This window comes from Mercurialis annua, linkage group LG8 (assembly GCF_937616625.2).
Source record: "Mercurialis annua linkage group LG8, ddMerAnnu1.2, whole genome shotgun sequence".
Lineage (NCBI taxonomy): Eukaryota > Viridiplantae > Streptophyta > Magnoliopsida > Malpighiales > Euphorbiaceae > Mercurialis > Mercurialis annua.
In genome coordinates, this window is record NC_065577.1 from 11,794,084 (window position 1) to 11,815,458 (window position 21,375).

Below are 21,375 nucleotides of genomic sequence, written 5' to 3' on the forward strand. Positions count from 1 at the left end.
TATATATATAAAATATTACTAATTTATCGATCCATCTGAAATCCTAGTCCACAATTGTACTAACAGACACACTAATCTCATGAGCTTATAAACAACAGAATAAAGACCGTGAACTGAATCACTGCCGTCTAATTCTGTATCTCTGGTACCTGGACCATAATCAGAAATTGCCTTCGCGGTTTATTCCGCGACCGTAACTGTATTACTGTCGTCTCAGAGTTTACCCGTGAAGTCAGGGCATTTACTTTCCCAATGACTTACACGACATGCACACCTCTATACCTCGACAGAAGTACATCTAAGAATCGGTGTTGGTGATCACGCAACTCTATTGCCGCCCAATAGGTAACTCGTTCAAATGGATCTCTCTTGGCTAGTTTATACTACTGCGATTTATGGATTTAAAATAATTGAATATTGATATTCAAAAGTAAACACGTAAACTCACAGTACTGCTAAGTTACTATTTAGCACCGTCGTAGGTGTGACAAACTCCCCTGAGTCCTGGTCTGATTGCTGGACAGCTAGTCGGATCAAACATACAAAACACACAAGACAACACATCAATACCTATTTCTGGTATAAACATCTAGGTCCTGAAACCTTGGCCCAGACAAACCATACAAACATATAACACATAACACTTATGGTCTCTTTATTTTTAAAAACCATATAAACCGTTTTCACCTTGAGAAAACATTTATTCTTCGCTCTAGAAGTCCTTTTAGGTATAACAATACCTAATTAAAATCATTTAATAGTATAGACTTGATTGCCAAAGAAATTCACAGTCGTATACTAATTATTTAGCAACATCATTTGCTAAATCTTTTTAACCGGTTAAACGTCGACTTTAACTCTTTTAAAATCCTTTTTAAACATTTAACTTTACTTTTAAAATCGCATTTTAAAAGTCTTTGGCTTAAGTTTAAAAATATTTATTTAAAATATTTTAGGGTCAGTCAGACAACACGTCGAGTTTCTACGCGAAAATATTTCGGAATCGCCCCTCGAAAGTCTGACGAATAGGTCCTGAAAAGTACTCAAAAAAGTCTAGTTGGCAAGCCACTGTCCGTCCGCACGTGGCTAGCTGTGCGTTCGCACAGCCTCTGCTGTGCGGGCGCATAGCAGGCCAGTCCCGGGGAAAATCGATCCCCGGGCCATTCCAACGTGCTTTTAACCTCGTTTTCCGCTCCTAACACATATACAAAATCCAATATATCCAAATTCACATTCGAAACGTAAAAATAATAGGTATACGTTCGATTCGATACGTAACCGTTTATAAACGAATATATATTCGAATTATATCGAAATATATTAATATAAACGTTTAATATGAGATTAATACCTTGATTATTCAAGTAATCGTCGAAGAAACGAAGTTAGAATTGAGAAACAGACCATTGAAAATTTAAAATTTGAAACCCTAGCTCGCCAACTCTCTGTGAGCAAAGCAGCTCCATCTTCTTTCTTAAATCGAAAGAAATGAATTCTGTGTCCAATTTTCACACTCTTAATTTATATATATAGATTAGGCTAAAGTGCCGTTTAATACTAGCTCAATCATGCACTTTAAACTAACTTTTTAATTAGTCGTCCGTAGCTCAAACAGAAACGACTTTCGAATTTCGTGAAAATTTTACCAAAAATCAAATAAAATATAACGAGAATAAAAATATAATCCGACTTATATTTTATTCTTATTAAATCATTTTCGATTTATTAAGTCCGCATTGATTGCGCTTGATAAAATTTCTACTCCCAAATTTTATCAAATTTTCATGATAACCTTTTTAAAATATTCTGCGAATATTGACACTAAAAATATTTGCACGGGACTTATGAATTATTCTGCACCCAATTTATAAATTTATATCATCCCCATTAACTATATAAATATCCAAATTTAAACTTCTAAAATTTAAATTTAAAATCCTATTGCCACAATATACTTTTAGGGACGCTTATAAATTAAATTTATCTTTAAATTTAATTTACCTACTCCTGTCTAATAAAATATTAGACATGTGGCAATATTTTATCCTTTAAAATTTCGGGTTATTACAAAATAAAATTAAAAATTGAACATAATTTAGTAGTGAATAACAACAACAATATGAACCTAATATAAATTCAATATGAATTTAATATCAATTTAATGTAAACTAATTTAAAATCAGTATAAACTCTATCATGTGCCAAGCAACAACACTCTGCCATCCTTGATCAAGAAAAAGTGTTTCCTTTGAAAGTAAAGCAGGTGTTGCATAAATTCCAAGTAGTGCACAGCCACAACTCTCCAAATTCCAACTCATTTGTTGCCCAAAAACATCATTGGGATGGATCTGTTCATATAAGAAAAACAAAGCATTTGAAAATGTCTTTGATGTCCAACTATCTATAGCATGAGTTAAATCTGGATCTAAGTATATCAAGATGCACTATCAAATTATAAATGTTGGCAAGGTGGGATCAATATTAGCCAAAGCTATGATCTCATCTAGTTTTTGAATATCACGCAAATCAACTGGTAATAGCTTGTAGTGGTTACAGTGAATTTCTCATTTCTCTTGCAAAATTGATGCTGAAGCACCAAGTTTGCCTCTCAATTGACTGGATTCAATAATTGCTGCCTTTTTACTAGTTACCTCCTTGAAATCCAGCTCCACGTATAGAAATGACGCCCTCATGTTGTAACTGAAAGTAAGTTGTATCAAACCCAGCTCCAATCGGCATTATATGCTTCTTTGTATGACCTTCATCTTCACCACTCATTTTACAAACAAGAAACTGATTCCTATTACCTTTAATATCTTAATAACATATGCTTAATCTGTATTCTTTAAGTATCATCACCCACACCCACTGCTTAAGGTCCACATAAATTGAAAAGATCTGACAAATGCACTAAAACCCAATAACCCTCAAGCAAAATTTACCACAATAAAATCAACACAATCAAAAACTGAAAAGGATCCAACACCAAATGCAGGTTTCATTCGACAGAAAGTGGAAAACACCTACAAGAAATCAAAAAGCAATAAAAGGTCCTTTCCAGAGGCATCTGAAGTAGAATTAGCATATTTAAACACCCGGACCTTAGTCGGGTCGTCGCCGGACTCCGTCGATTGCCGCTCGACCTCCATTGATCTACTGTCGAACTAGATGATGGAGATCTAAGACAATTTCAGTAGTGAAGGTTAACAGACCCAATTCAAGGTTAAAGTTGTCTTATTTGAAAATTAGTTCATTTTGGGGTATTATGTGATTTATGAAAAGTTTTCTTTCTTTTTGAGTGATTACTGCCAATTATAAATTTCAGTGGTATAAACAATAGAAAGGTGCTCTTTTAGGGGATTTGTATAAAAAATCCTTTTCTCAATTTATATGAGGTCCTTCAAAAGTAGAGGTCCTAGCCTATGCCTAAAGCTAGGGACCACTAATAAAATATCTGAATATACAAAAAGAATTATTTTGCATTTTGAAATTTTTTATATTCTAATTTTTTTATTTTTTTAATTAATAAAATAATCTATATAAATAATATAGAATAAAAATTAAATAAACAGTTAATAGAAATTGTTTATTATAAAAAGCTAAACAATTTTTTTTTATATCTTAAATCTATTGTTTTTACACATTAATTTATCTAGTAAATTAATTAATATTAGAAATAAAAATAAAATATATATATATTAATAATAAAATAATATTTTAAAAAATAGTAAATAAAATGGGACTGAAGAAGTAATAGACGTGATAGTTTGAATTGGAATTTTCTCATATTCAAATGAACATAAAATCATGTTCGCTAATTTAAATTATTCATTATAAAATAAATGGTGTAAATTATTTTAACTAAATTTAATTTTTTTTATTTATATTATTTATTTTTAATAAATGGTGTAAATTTAATAAATATAATTCTTTTTATTTAAATGAACATGAGGAAATTTTAATCTGATAGTTTATGGAAAATCAATAGAAAGGCAAGGTGGTCATATCATTATTTGGATCAAGAGAACATGCATTGCTGTATTAGATTTTGGCATTTCCCAAAATTATTTACTGAATGCGGTTCTATCTACCTGTAACCTATTTAATGCACGCGGAGAGTATTTATTGGCTCATTCTGTCACCAAACACTTGTGTATTTCTTTAAAAGTATTTGCCGGAATCAATAGGAGTTGGTCCAAGTGGTAAGCGGTTTGATATCGCTTAAGTAAGGTCTCGGGTTCGAGTCTTGTGAATGCAGAAAATTCTCACTGGAAGACTCACCCATCATGCCAGGTGCGCAACACGGATCGGATCCGTATTAGTCAGGGCGAAACCCTGAAAACCGGATGGACTAACCAAAAAAAAAAAATGCCAGAATACATATTTTTGCCTCTCAATTTTTATTGTGTGGTATGGCATTTACGAGGTTTTCTTTTCTGAATGAATTTCAACTAGTATAAAACACTATTTTTAAAATTTTTACATTTAAATTGATTTTCACGAGTTGTTTAAGTTTTTTTTACGAAAGACAAATTCTATCTCCAACTTTTAAACGACTGCATATTGCATATAAATAAGTTTCGAATACACAACTTCACTTAAATTAAGAGAGCGTTTTACTAACTTGTCTCTCAATTTTATTATACGAACACTTGCCTAAATTCACATAATAGTTATATATCTATCTATACTATATATAAAAGTACGGATGGGGGGGGGGGACAGGCAAATTTACCAAATAGTCCTTTCTAATATATTACTAAATAACGGTTATATGGTCATTAACTAATTATTTATTTAATTTATTATTAAAAATATAGTATGATTAGAATCCTAAATATAATTCATCAAAAAAAAAGAATCCTAAATATAATAGAATTAGAGTCCTAATTAGAATTAAAATCCTAAATATAATAGAACGGAGTCCTAATTAAAAACTAGCTACATTATTTGGTTTAATAAAATGTTAACATCTTTAATATAATTTCTTAGAACTCGGTGTCCTCACAATATTTGCAAAAAATGGGTGCCAATTTATGTTTCTTCTCATTTATAGGTTTTGTTTTGTAATCTATTGTTTTTATTTGGTTTTGTTGCATTTTTTTATTAATTTGTTTTGTTTGGTTCTTTTTTATGTGCTGCAAAGACCTTCTGAATTCGGAAAAAGTAGATGTGGTGCAACAACAGAACAAAGATAAGGGCATAACACTTGATGATTTTAAGGTCATTTAAAATACATATGGCTAACTTTTATTTAAATTATTAATAGCTATCAAGTCTATTCTATATATCTACATTATATATAAAATACGAAGAGAAGCATGTATTTTTAAATTTATATTATTAATATTTTTTTGATAATTGGTCATATTTTTAATGTTATCTTAACTATTAATATTATTAATCAATCAAATTAAAATCCTTATCCAACTCATAAATTCAATAAAACCTTCAAATAATCTCTAACTAATTTAATATTGATTTATGAATCAAACACAATGATATTATTATAATATATTTAATCCAACTCTCATGAGATATTTTTTAATCCAACAAAACACTAACTAATTTAATTTTAATTATAATTTAAAATATAGTAATATAATTATAATTCATTTAATTTAGTATAATATTACACTTAATACTAGTTTAAATATTAGTAGAATAAAAATTAATAGCACTAATAAAATTATATTTATCTCTAATAAAAACTATAACTAATTTAATATTGATTATAAATAAAATAAATTATTATAATTATAATAAATTAAATTAACATGACGAGTCACGTTACGAGCCATGTGTGTAGCTAAATAATTTAATATTTATCATATATAAATATGTTGGTACAATTATAATAAATTTTAATTATATCATAAATTATAAATAAACGTCAATTAATATATCAATAAATGTTTGACGAGTCATACTACGAGCCACGTGTGAAACATATTAAATAATTATTAATTTATCTAAATATTAGCTAATTTAAACTACTTTTGATTCAATTAAAATACTCACATATTTTGTAGAATCGTCTATTATATCTACCACTATACCATGATATTTATTAATTTCCTTTTATAAAAAGAGTAAATCACTAAGTTTTTTGTTTTGAGAATAGAGTCAATTATTAAGTTTTTTTTTTGAGAATAAGTCAATTACTAAGTTAATTACCTTGTATTATGTTTTTTTTACATTTGATCATTTATGATACAATATGTTGTTTATACATATGATTTGAACAAATTGATTTGCAAATATTTATGATTAGAAAATATTTATAGTTTATGAAAGCATATGTGTTAAATCTGACTGGTTTTTTCTTCAAATAATCGATTGAAAGGAAAAAGTTAGCTAAATAGAAAAACTTAACCTACATGCTTTATAACTCTAACCCTATAATAATTACTATCTTAATCTAATGAGAAAACTCTTAACTACTCACAAATTTGATGTTGATTATCAGTAAAATAATTAAAATAAATTTATTAATATACTATTTATTAGTATAATTAATAGTTTTAATCCAACTAATAAAAATATCTTATAATCCGACAAAACTATAACATTGATTATAAATAAATATATTGGTATAATTATAGTAATAATTTTAAAAATTAATAAACTGAGGTATAATATTTATTACGAGTCACATAACGAGCCACGTGCGTAGCACGTAATGCGAAACTAGTACTATATATAAAAGCACGGATGGGGGGGGGGGGACAGGCAAATTTACTGAATAATCCTTTTCAGTTTACTACTAAATAAAGATTTTATAGGCATTTACTAATTAGTTAATATAATTAATCACTATTGTAATTAAAGTCCTAATTAGAATAGGTAGTTAAATTATCTTTCAATTTAGTTTTTAGTATGTAAAAAATAACTAAATTGTCTCCAAATTAGTAGGAATGCCTATCTTTTAGTTTGATTGAACTACAAAATTAAAATACTGTATTTGGTCAATATATTATTATTTAAATTTCTATCTTATTATTTTTAAAGATATTATTAATAAAATTAAGTTACTTATTTAATTATAGTTATTATATAACCAAAAGAAGAATAAATTCAGTATGGCAAAAAATTTAATAACCGAATATATTATATTTACTTTTACAAAAATTCTTAACTAATTTAATATTAATTATAAATAAAAAATTGATATAATTATAATAAATTTACTAATATGTTGATTGACGAGTTACATTACGAGCCACGTGCATAGCACGTAATGCGAAACTAGTACATTTTAAAGTTACTCATCCTTACCGTAAAGATTGAACAAATTATATTTTTATAAAATTAAAAATTTGTTAATTTTGAATTATCTTTTACATTTTTGAATTAAATTATTAATAATTTATTAAGAAATAAGAGCTATCACACCAACATATATAGACTAATAAAATTTCATATACATAAAGATCTTATATTGGAACTATAATTCACTTTATGTTTTTTTTAGAATTCATCAAACTTCATTAATCGAATATAAAACAATTAGATTTGTAAGAAATTCGGAAAAATTCAAAAACTAAATCCAATGACCTGACATGGAACATACAATATGCTGTCTGATTCGCATATCTACTTATGAAAATAAAAAATAAATTATCTAACTGTTTCGCCAATAAATTGCCGTCTTCGCTCAATTTTCACCATCACCCGCAAAGTGATTTATGAATCAGAAACTACAGCCGTGACGTAGGATACAACCAACACATGAAAAGCCTTCATAAAAAAAGGGACAACAACCTTTTATATAAAAAGGACAACAAATCTTTCATATAGAAAATACAAAATAAAATTCTCAAAACAAACAGATAAAATACAATATTAAAAAAATTAAAAAACTACTGTAGCCCATGAACAATTTTATCTTTGTTGTTGAAAGATCTCCAATCTATCTTCGATTCTTGATTGAAGTTTTGAATTGGATTTGCGCTTCTTCGATAAATGTTAATCCATCAAGAAACAAATGCAAAAAATTTGACTACTTACTATACTATATGAAATTAAAATAATATAAAAGAAAAGATGGCTACCGTCAACGACATACGTAAACCATTGACGAAAGTCGAAGAAGAATTAAGAAAAGAGTTATGGACGACTCAATTCGTCAGTGCATTAGTGGAAATACCTAAATAAACAATTCTGATACATTCTCTTTCAATTATATATTAAATTTTTGAGATGTGTATGAGACGCTTTATAAATGTATTTGAACTCTTTTCGAGATATGATTTTCTTATGTAAAATAATTAAACCGTAAAAATTAATATTTTTTAAAAAATAAGTTTGAAGTTATGGTACATTGTTAGCTAGATGAAACCAGCGGTCGAATCTATGAGATCCGCCTTGACTGGAATATGACCTCAATCCACAAGGATAATACCGAATCCCCTAAGGATTCGGAAAAAACACGTCCACTTTCGGATTCTTTCAGATAATTAGATCTGCAAAGATTCTCGGAGATCCTTCCTATTTGGATACAAACTCCAACTTAGAAAGATAAGTTCCAGTTTAGAAAGACGAGACTATTTAGGAAGATATTCTTAAACAGAACTCTTGTCTGAATAAGGAATCACACTTCTAATCAGGATAAAACCCTATTAAATAGGATTCACTTTCCTATTCCAAGTTTACAAGGTATATATTCGATTATTATATAAAGAATTTGAGGTATTGCCTAAAAACACAATTACATTCATATACTCAAAACGCTGCTCAATTCTCAACACTGACTTTAGCATCGGAGAGTTGATCGGACAACCACCGTCCGATTAGCTTCTACTCTGTTTTGCAGGTTAATCCACCAGATCAGAAGGCAGACTCCATCAATTAGCACCGTCTGTGGGAAAAAGCTCCAAAAAACTTCAAACAAGAAGAGACTTTTTCTAAACTCAAACAAATTCATTGAAGAAGATGGCTTCTTAAGGATCAAACATCAAAAATAAACTAAGTAGCACACCGAGTTACCCGCTGTAGAAGAAACAAAAGATGCAAGAATCCAGAATACCACCACAGGTAACATTCGACGATGAAGATTTCAGAAGAATTACTGAGACCCATAACGAGGCTCTAGTTATAGCCATGATCATCGAGGATTTGAATATGGAGAGGATATTGATCGATGAAAGAAGCGTAATTAATTTAATGACAAGGAGAGCTTACGAAAACCTTGGAAGAGTCCCTGTAGAACTGAAAAGAAACGCTATCCCAGTAACTGTGTTTGGTGGATCCCCCATCAGGCCAATGAGAACAATCATTCTGGATGTTAAATTAGGAAGAGAAAGAAGAGACGAGGAGCTACCAACACGATTTAGCATCGTGGATATTGATCTACCATACAATGCAATCCTGGAAAGGCCATTCCTCCATGATTTAGCAGCTATAACGAGCATAAAAGCTCTCACAATGAAGATACCTACGAGGAAAGGAATTGTGACAGTACATGGCAATCGAGCTACTACAAGAGAATGCTACAATAAGGCGATAAAGGAATCCTTCAAAACTCCGCCAATCGAGGAAATCATGAACCATGACATTGAAGAAAAAGAAACCACCCTGGAGGGCAAGATGAAGAAACTGGAGCTCAATGAGGAGAAGAAAGTGAACTTGGGAGTTGGAATGAATCCCAAAATTGAAGAAGAAATCATAGCTATGCTAAAAATGAATATCGAGACATTCGTCTCCAAAGCTTAAGAAATCGTTGGAATAGATCTGCACGTCATAACCCACGAGCTGAATGTGGCCGAAGGGGCAAATCCTGTAAGACAGAAGAAAAGAAAATTCTCTGAAGAACAGAAAAAAATAATAGCCGACGAAGTAGAAAAATTCAAGAAAACAGGGTTCATCAGGGAGGTACATTACGCCGAATGGGTAGCCAATGTGGTGATCGTGAAGAAAGCAAATGGTAAAAACCCGATGTGTGTAGACTACACGGACTTGAAGAAGGTGTGCCCTAAAGATAGTTATTCGCTGCCCAATATTGACCAGCTGGTCGACTCAACCGCCGAACATGCGATGTAAAGCCTAGCGGATGTTGCCCAAGGCTATCACCAAATACAGATGAAGGAGCAAGACCAAGAAAAGACATCATTTATCACGAAAGGCGGAACCTACTGTTACACGGCGATGCCTTTCAGATTGAAGAATGCAGGAGCAACATACCAAAGGCTTATGAACTTCATGTTCAAAGATGAAATCAGAAAGCGAGTCCAAGTATATGTAGACGATCTATTTATCAAAAGTGAGAAATCAGAAAGCCATGCGAGAGACCTAGAGGAAATATTCAAATTTCTAAATAAATTTAAGATGAAGCTAAATCCAGATAAATGCGCATTCGGAGTACAAGAAGGAAAATTCTTGGGATTCATGATATCCCAAAGAGGAATAGAGGCGAATCTAGAGAAGATCAAAGCAATCATGGACATGAAACCACCCAGGAATGTAAACGAAGTTTAAAAACTCAACGGGTGAATCACTGCACTAGGAAGATTCATATCCTGCTCGGCGAAAAGATGTCCACCCTTCTTCAAGGCCATAAAGGACACGCAAAAATTCGAGTGGACTGAAGATTGCAAAAAAGCGTTTCAGGAGCTGAAGAAATTTCTAACCTCACCGCCGTTGCTAAGTCGACCATTGAAGGGGGAGACGCTTTACATATACATCTGTGCAAGAGAGGAAATTATAGGAACAATGCTAGTAAGAGAAGAAGATGGAGAATTAAAGCCAACTATTACATAAGTCGAGTACTAAAAGGTGCAGAAACCAGATATCCAGAAATAGAGAAAATGGCGCTCGCCGTGGTGACCACAACAAAAAAGTTGAAGTATTACTTCCAAAGCCACAATGTGGTGGTAAGAACCAACCACCTCCTTAGGAAAGGCGATACAAAGACCCGAGACCTCTGGGCAACTCGTCCATTGGTCTATCTAATTAAACGAGCACGACATCCGATACGAGCCTCGTCCGACGCTCAAGGCGCAAGCTTTGGCAGATTTTGTAGCTGAGATTACTCCCGGCGAATAGGAAGAAGTCATACCTGAGTTCCTATGGGAATTACATGTAGACGGAGCATCGAATGAAAATGGATCAGGAGCCGAAGCTATCCTCAAGGGACCCGGAAAAATGAAATTGAATACGGAGTAAAAATCAGATTCGACGCAAGCAACAATGTCGCCGAATATGAAGCCTTAATTGCCGGACTTGGCTTGGCTTTTAGAAGTAAAGACGGAAATTATCAATTTTATAGCGAATATCACAAAACTATTAATTGATAAACCAGTGAAGCACTAGAAGGTCTCCGAGCTATCAAAGTCACTTGAAAACAAAGAATAGAGAGGTTAGATGGATCATCGCTGGACATCTTCGGCTGTTCGTTCCAATGCGCAAGTCAATACTTTTAAATGGGGAAAGAAAAGAAAAAAAAAGAACAATGGTGAAAAAGTACCTTAGATTATGCACTAAGGTAGTTTATATAGGTTGACCTATGCACCCATTTAGAAGTTCTTTCCTGTGTCCCTACTTTTAATAAGGTGGATAGTTTTGTTATGCCTCGAGCTATGTGTCAGGTGTGTGCAATGCGGGGTACGTTCTTGTGTGTCAAAAAGTATTCTGTGATCCCCCTAGATGATAGAGCACGTGTTTATCTGAGATACAGTAAATCTGATTCGTCCAATAGAAACATTCGGGTTAGCTCAGGGCGGTCTTTGATCTAGGTATCTCAGATTAGCTGACTAACTGCACATCCTGGTCTCCCGACATGCTGTCTGTTTTTCTAGGTTGGTCTATCTTATGTATGTCAGTTATTGTTTGTTTGACTTGGTAACATTATATGTCGATGAGGTTTCTTCGCCCCTATATTGTGTTATCTCTACGTTATCACTAGTCCCCCCTATGTGTATCATATATTTATGTCCGAATTTTATTGTGAATAAGCATGAGTAGGTTTGGTATCGTACTATCATGTGACTCTGGTGTAATGTGTCAGTTCTTTTAACATACTCCTCGGTTACGGTGTTGGAGAGAGACGAGTCATGAGAGTGATGTGTCTTTGAAAATTGTATCTGAGGTGTCTAAATTTGAAGTGTCTCTTTGGTTTATGGCAGTTCCTTCATCTTTAAGCCTAATGCCACGTGTCCAATTTTTACTTTAGAACTCTCCTTTCAAGGTGGCGTTTGGTTAACCGAGACTGAATTTGATTTTATGGCCTTTCAATTTTCCCTCCGTTTTCCATTATTAATCCTTTTCTTCCTCATTTACTCACTTTCTTCTTACTATATTCTCTATTCTTTCAATATTCTCTGTTTTCTTGTTCTTCTTCTTTTTTTTTTTGCTATTTTTATTTGATTGTTCCTTCACTTTATGAGGATTTCTTTTTTTTTCCTCTCTAGGCCTTTGGATCTTTTCTTATTCGCCTTTTCCTTCCTCGCATTAGTTACCAGTAATTTTCTATTCATGTCAACATTTCGTATATAGGTTATTATGTCAGCAATAGGGGTGAAGTAAGATAAGACCAAGCTCATGAGTTGGACATTTTGTGAAAATTTCTTCTGTTCTTTGTATGTATTGTGCTTGCTGTATGCACTTTTTATTTTTATTGATTTCTCACATTATCAATTGCTATTGGAGCGTATTTGAATTTGTGTGTTTGGACTTTATTTAAGTTGATCTTGATTTACTCCTCTTCTCTGTTTTCAGGAGTTTTTAAGGAGATTTCATTCTTCATGTTGTTCGTGTTCTTCACTTGTTTGATCTTTAGTTTCAAAATTATCCGATTGTTTTGTTGTTTTTAGGCTTTTTATCTTAAACCTTGCCTTTTTTTTGAGGTTTTCATGTTTTCAATGGTTTTCTCTAAGTTCAAGATGTCGGATGAACACCCATCTAACAAAGAAGGTACGGGGTGTGATGATAGAGTAGGAGATTATGGTGTCACTCTCGAGGTTTACATAGATCCATTTTTGGCAGCCTTAGCTGGGGAGATAGATAGGTATCCTACTGCCGAGGTGTTTGAGATTACTAATTTTATTTGAGGAAAATCTGGTCCCTTATAGGTGTACTCAAGTATACCTAGATGCTTTGAAGATTGCTTTTGGCATCACGGACGACTATGTCATGTCCCCCATGCCCATGGATAGTCGGGTTAACACCAAACCTCCTCCTCATTGTCCTCTCAAACAAACATCTGCAATCCGGCATACAATTCCCTATTGATCCTACCTTTGTCGAATTTTAGTGCCTTATACCAGATCCCTTTATGAAAATTCCACCCCAACAGCCTTTGCCATTACACGTCTTGTGAGAAACTATGTCAAAAACACTCGATTACCCCTACCATGAAACTATGGGTGTTGATGTATACCATTTCCCTGGCGAATGGCAGCAGCTATGCCTATATGCGCTATAGGAAAAAGAGAAAAGGGCTTCTAAAAGAGTTCGTGAACGGGATAACCTTTTCGTTGAAGTACTGAAAATCAGATTATTTCATGGTCACTAATCCCACCAGCTTAAAGAACTTTCCCCATAACTGGGTAGATGGGGGAAGAATAATTAACCAAGAAGGATTACACCCCTAGTGCCATGGAAGAGGAAGCGATCATTTCCGTATTTGATGCTTCCTTGGAAGATGGGCGGGCGCATGCTGATATATTTGTTCCCCGCATTCCTTTTGAATGGGATGCAAGTCTCAGGTTTAACTGTTTTTACCTTTTGTATTGTTTTTTTTTTTGTGTTTTATTTACCCATTCCATCCTGATATTGCCGTTTTTTCTTTACAGTGGAAAACTTGATGTCGCTCGCGTGACTGCCAAACCTAAGAGAAGGAAATCCCAAGCCAAGTAACCATTCCATCAACCTCGGCTTCCCCAGCCGGTCTCCAGAGTCCTGGCAGGTGGGACCACTGATGTGGGTGCTTCCAATCCGCAAATTCTCGTGCTGAGAGTTGTCCACCCTAACGCCTCTCCTCTGCCTCCTTCTCTTGATTTCCCGGGGACAGATCAGGTGCCCCATACTGGGGTTCTTCAGTAATAGTGATGGATTTGTCCAACTCCATGAATGGTCAAACCGGGGTACCCTTGGGTCCAAATCTCCGAGATTCTCCTGAATCCCCAACCACCAAACGCTATTGCTTGGGCCTCCAGGTTCAATTTCCTCTTTTGTCTACCAGAAAAAATCTTCTCTCGACCTATCTGGTGGTCGCTTTGCCTTGTAGGTTGTAATACCCCAAAATATTTTAAAACAGTTAAGTCGTGCCACATGTCGTGAATTTCCGATAAATTAAATTAAGAAGGATTTAATTTAATAGTATCGGGAATTTAGAATAATTTTTATTAAGCAAATTAGCGGGATTTGAGGAAAAATCTTAGAAAATTAATATAAAATTGAATATAAATCCCGAGCTAATAATTATTTCGCCAAGGTCCGTAAAATATTTTATAGTATTTATGGTAAACGTTTCAACTCAATCGGAGACTGTTTAAAATTTGGACGCGGATAAATTTTGGACTAAATTGCAACCTTTAAAAGTTTCAAGGACTAAAGTGCAAATTAGCCAATATATATAAGAAATGAGATGGGAAATGAAGAATCCAGAACTCCAAACTTCATTTTTCTTCCTTTCTTCGACGATCAATTACGGTTCATCACTCGATCTCTGCTTCTCGTCCGTTTTCGACGTTCTATAGCTCGAATCGATCGTATTTAAAAGGGTAATCACGGTAAGCACGAAATTTTACCGTTTATATGAATAAATTTAGAGTAATATTGATTTGATATTTAGGGTTTTGAGCGGTTTTATCGATTTTGGATTCGATTTTAGCGTTTTGAGTTTACAATTCGTGTTATAGATGTTGTAGAGCGTTGTTTGAATGCCGGGTATGCGGAAATTTGTTGAAAGCACGTCGGAAATCGAGCCGAGGCTAAAAGCCTGAACTGTAGGTAGCACAGCTCAGCTGTGCGAACGCACAGCTCAGCTATGCGATCGCACAGGTGCCGTGCGAACGCTTAGTGAGACGTGCGCTCGCACAACATGTTGTCCGACCGTTTAGTTTCGGATTTCATTCCGTTTTTACATGCCGTGATCGAAATCAATCAGTAATCGAATAATTTGAGTTATTTAACCTTTTGAGGTTAAACGAGAATCGATTTAGAAGAGATTTATGAACCGTAAACGAGTCAGAAACTGTTTATCGGGATTAAACACGTGAGAAGCACGCAGTTAATAAGAGTAGTGCTTTGTGTCTCGAGTCTAGAATCAATCCTAGAATAGGATTCTGATGTGAGTTAATTGTTTTGAAATCGTTTTAGATCCGGCGAGGTAAGAAGCAAATGGACAAGGGGCTCAGGAAACTTGACATTTCTTAGTACCGAAGTATTTTTGGATAGCGTTTTTTGTGAGTTTATATTTATTTGCTTTTGAAGTATTTAAACGAGCATTGTTTACAAGCAAACATTTTATATTGCTTTACGTTTGTCTCGAATGTTTTCAATGCGAATTCTTTATATAAGATGCATATATATTGGTTTGAAACCAGTATTGATCCGATGGAACGTGCCTTCCCATTGGGCGACAATAGGATTGCGTGATCACCAATTTCGATTTATCACAGCTGTACACTTGATTATGAATATGAATATGGAAGTTGGATATATGAATAGTAGATACGAGGTTGAACTCGGTTGAGTTATCCTGAGACCCGTATCTAGTGGGTTGAAATTGGTTGAGCTATCATGGGACCCACAACTTGGGATTAAGAGGTTGGTCGTGGCTGACGCGGTTGAGTTATCCCGGGCCGGACCACTTGGATTAATTCAATTTGATTATATACGTTTGGCATGTTCGGAGATTAGGGTTTCAATCAGATCTTGTACTTGGTTACACGTGATTTAAATACTATTGCATTATTTTACATTTATTATGAATACTTATCAGTAAATATATGAACTGACTCAGTATATTCCCGTATATTGACCCCTCACAGTTTTCCTTCTCAGGTGAAAAGAATTTCTGAAGCAACAGACTTCTATCCTTCTTCTAGAAGTCTGATATTTTTGAAAGTATGTAAAGAAACAGTACTTTACTCCTAGAGCTGCAGTAGATAGGGGTTTGTGTTTATTTTGTATCAAACGGTTTTATGTATATATAACTCTGATATTTTAAACTTATGTACGTAATGTGCTTGTTGCATTATTACCATTTGTGATTGCCAGAGGAAGATGTATAGCCTGGCATATTTGTTGCATGACACGTGTTTATGTTTGTCATGCTTGACGTATGATATTTGCAAAAAAATTATTTACGTTTTAGGCTTGCTACGGGTTTCGGAGCCACTACTCCCATTTCCTAGCGCCGGTCTCGGCCCGTGAGATTGGGTCGTGACATAGGTGAAGTCCAATCGTCCAAACTATGTCAGTCTGGAAAAGTATGTCATGGCTGCTGATATTGCTCGGGTTACTACTTTGCCGAATTTTCAGGCTACCTGCGGCATGTAAGAGCCTAATGAATTGTGCTTGCTGCATTCCTCTCTCTCACCCAGTTATTCTATGTTGTTATGTCTGTTTTGGTTATTTACTCCTATGTTTTATTTTTGAACCTAAGTTATATATCTGGATTTTCAAGCAGTTCAAACGACATATATGTCAAACGTAGCTTTCCTAGAACTGATCAGGACGGCTAACTCGGACCATTTTAAAGCTAATCTTGCTGCCAATCTGTTTGTCGAGGAGAAAAATTTGTGATTGGCAGCCAAAACTGCTCTTGAAAACCAATCCTCCAAAGTGTCAGAGTCTATTCGGAAGCTGATCGAGGTAGAAGCTCGGGTCTAGGAGCTTTAGAGCTAGAGATCTGGTTGAGTTGAAAGAGATATAAGATATTCGTCTTCAGATGAATTCCGTCTCTAATGAGAAGGAGGCATTGAACTGCTTCCAATTTTGAGGGCTTCCAAAAAAATCACCAAGAAGCGGAGGGTAAGTTAAAGTCCTAACTAGCTAAGGAAGCCGAGATTCAAAAGGGTGATGAAAGAGAAGTGGCCCGTCTGAAGGCCTCTCAAGAGGGAATTTATAAAGTTTTTTAGAAACTGACACGGGGGATTCTGTCCACGGTTCTAGACATTGCTTGAGAGTAGATGGGTCCTGATGAAACATTTAGCTTTTTGGCTTGATTTGATCGCCATTGCTACAAAGCAGCTGTTTAACCCGATGAACTAGAGGAGGAAAGAGAAGAGCATGATGAAAAGGACGAAAGGGAGATTGAAAATCTCGTGGCTGGTAATACGCCTCCCACTATTGATGGGGCTTTGGGGGTCACTACCGATGTAACAGGTACTGAGTCCGGTGGTGACCATGTTCTCGAGATAGTGAATAACCCTAGGGGTGTGCATCAGTCGGTTCGGTTACCGAACCGACCCTTTTACCCGAAACCGATCGATTTTTCACTTATAAGAAAACCGAACCGAAATTAAGGTTAAATTTTGGTTCGGTTTGGTCGGTAACCGAATATATAGTACATAGTGTAAAAAATAGCAATAACATCTTTCAGCTCATTGGTGAGAGCGTTGGTGGTTAATGAATTTGCCTGGGTTCGAATCTTAGTGAGTTAGTGCTGCCTTTTATATATTTTTACTTAAAAATAAATAATAAAAAATTAAAAGTAGAATATTGGGATTCGAACTCATTACCTTTAGCTCTGTATATAAGCATTCTACTACTAAGCTACGACGTATTTAAGTATATAATCAGAACATTACATATATATCGGTTATTTCGGACAGATCGGTTTTTCAATTCCCAAAATTGAAACCGAACCTAATTTTTTAAAAACCGAACCAAAATTTATTTTCGTCTCGGTTTGGTTTTTTGGTTTCGGTCGGTTTTTGCACACCCCTAAATAATCTTGTTTTGTAATAACATTAGTACATTTTACTCTTGACAATTCTATTTTAACATGATAATTTTTAATGTTTGCCTATTGTTTTATGCTCGACTTTGTCATATTTATGTTTACGCAAGTCTTTTCATTCGGACACTTGTTACCGATATGTCCAGGTTTTAGGTTTGAGCTAGTGTTTTTAACATAGGTCCATTTTCAGCATTATGCCATCTTTCAAGTTTAAAACTCGTCCCCTGGCGTTAGGCCTGCTTTTTAGAGTTAGGCGGTATCAAGCTATACTGCCCGCTTCTCGGCATTAGGCCAACATCAAGGCTACACTGCTTGTCTCTCGGCATTAGGCCAACATCAATAATATACTGCATGTATCTCGTTATTAGCACGACATCAAGGATATACTGCTTGCTTCTCGGCATTAGACCGATATCAAGGGTACATTACATGTTTCTCGAATAAGTAGACTCACGTAACTTTGTTTATTTTTTCTTTTATTCATAAAGGGAAAAACTTATGTTTATATTTTACAACAAGCATTATCTCAAACATAAGTAAAAAAAATCCCTAAACCTCATTTAAAAAATATTTAATGATAATATTTGAAAAGAATTTGGGCATTCCAAGTTCTAGGTAGTACACGACCCGACATGTATGGCTAAAGTACAGGCTCCTCCCTTTCCAACCTTTGTTACTCAATATGGTCCTTCCTAGTTAGCACCGAGCTTCCCTGCTCCGAGATCTCCTTTTCCTATATCACCTAGCCGTCATACCAAATCTCCCACCTGAAAGATCAACAGTTTAACTTGATTGTCGTAGTACTCGGCCATCCTTTATGGGAACCTCGTATTTATAAAATAAAAGCACAAGGACTTTTATGTGTAAAAATAAAAGTGGAGGGACCCAATGTGTATAAAATAAAATTATATGAACTTAACCGTTATATATTTAAATACAAAGATAAATTTATATTCTCACGAATGATGCATGTACAGCACGTGATAATAGAAAGACATACATTGAAAAAAAAAGTGTACAAACACGATCTCTACATTTAGAAGAATATGAACCAAAGGTTAAAAAAAACTTGAATGTGCAGGAACTTGAAATGGGTTATATGCCTATTTCTATGCACCGCTAAATAACATGCCAGTTTTATAATTTAACATTAAATCTTAAGTTGTGACTCCAATACAGTTCTACAATTAGTACTATATTTAGCATATGCTATTTGTTGTGTCAAATTTGACATTAAATATAGCATATGTTAACATATAACAACAATTTATTATTAATTATAGTTTTATTATTATTAAGTTTTTTGTGTTTATTATTTAAACATATTTTTATTTTATTTTTTATTTTTAATTGTTGTGGTCTCGGTCGATTAATTTGTTTAATAGTAGATCACACGCCAACATAGTAAAAAATAAATAAAAAAATTATTTTTATCTAGTTTATCGATTCTCTTAATAATATTTTTAATAGAGCTTATCGTTATATCAAAGAGTTTTTTTTAATATTTCACTAAACAAATTAATTCAAAAAAATTAACAAATAATAATTGTTTATTATTATAGCATACATGCCTAATTTGATTTTAATATTTTTGTTAACATTTAGCTTGAGATAAAATTAGATTTGATGCTAAATATAAATGAGAGATTTAGGTAATTACCTAAATAAAAAACTTATTAGCAATTACCTAACACAAATTTTGCACTTAACTTACATACCTACCCCATGTCAGCCAATTATTTTTATACCCTGTCCTATTTGTTTTTATATCTAAAAATTACTCCACTTGTTTTTATTGTAACAAACTTCTTCCTCCTTCTCAAAACTTTCAGTTTAGCTTTTCTTTTATTTTTCAGATCTCAAATTCTCTCAAATTTCATTATTTTCTTCTTCAATATTCTGTCAGTTATTTTCGAATTACTGCTTTATTATTCAAATTCATATATTACGATCTATAAAAATTGCGGATTCAGTAAAAAAAGGATGTAAAATTGTTCAATCAAATTAAATTTACAGTTTCAGTATGTTTAATTAGGTTTCGAAGATTTTTGAGATGTTTAAATAGTTTAAAACGTAATAATAGTTGCAAACTGTTTCATTCGTTTATATTTTTTTTAGTGTTCTATATTATCAAATTCAAATAGTTTCTGCTTTATTTTATTTGTGTTTACAATAGTTGATAACAGTTGCAATGATATGTTTCATGAAAATTGAATTAATATATGATTATAAATGTATAAATATGTTGCAAACAGTAACAAACTAAATAAAATAGTTTATGAGTATATGAAATAAAGTATATTTCAGTTTCTAACAGTATCAAATAAATTAAAAATGGTTTCAAACAGTCTAAAAAACAACAGTTGCAAACCGTTTCAAACAAATTTTAAAAAATAGTTTCAAAACCGTTTACAAAGGTTTCGAACAGTATAAAACAGTTTCAAACCGTATACAAAGGTCTCAAACAGTCTAAATCAGTTTCTAAAAAACACTTTCAAATAGTCTAAAAATAACAGTTTTAACATAGTTTCGAACAGTATAAAAAAGTTTCAAACTATTTACAAAAATTTCAAACAGTATAAAACAGTTTCAAAAAAAAAAAAACAGTTTCAAACCATTTTTAAAATTAATTAAAAACGTTTCAAAACCAGGTCGAAACATCATTAATGAAGAAAATGACGATTTTTTCAAAAACAATTGAAAAAAATTCCAGAAACGATATTACAATAATTTAAAACAACATAGAAAAAAGAAAGAAGAAGAAGAAGAAAAAATTTCTCATCTATCACCCATCATATTATCTTTTAAACTCATTTACAATTAGCAAAAAAAAAGATGAAAAAGAAAAGAAAAAAATTACTGAGAAAAAGAAAAGATTAAGAAGAAGGATATAGTAGTAATACTTAAATTTATAAAAACATATAGTAGTAATACTTAGATTTTTATATAATTAGATCCCTCAACTTTATTTTTCCTTCAAAACATCTCTTTAACATTTTTTTTAAATATAGTTATTAATTTAACTTTTATACAATCCCCCAATCCCCCCCTCTCCCAATTTATTTCTAACTCCACCCCTGGTCAAAGTACTTTTGTATTGATTCTAAAATAACAAACTTTTGTAAATATAAAATCTCTAAAACAAAATCATGATTTAGCATAATCTAAAAATATAATATACAATAATATATGTTGATAATAAAAAATAATAAACCTATTAATTTAAAAAAAATGAAGAAATTATGATAAGTAATTTAATAAAATATAAATTAAAAAAAGTTGAAATTAAAATGAAAAGTGTATAAATATAAAAGATAAGTGTCTAAACTTAAAAAAAATTAAAAACTAAAAATGATATGGTGTATATAAAACATACTGTTTTTGACCCTCACAAAAACACACGAGGCCGATTCGGTAACTAGATACAATATGCCACTCAACAGCCACCCAAAAGGTATACACATGCA

General features: G+C 32.8%; 1 pseudogene; it reads right to left on the reverse strand.

Moving 5' to 3' along the window:
- Positions 1 to 2,168: 2,168 nt before the first annotated feature.
- LOC126661628 (leucine carboxyl methyltransferase 1 homolog) lies at positions 2,169 to 3,149 on the reverse strand (annotated as a pseudogene).
- Positions 3,150 to 21,375: the final 18,226 nt, after the last annotated feature.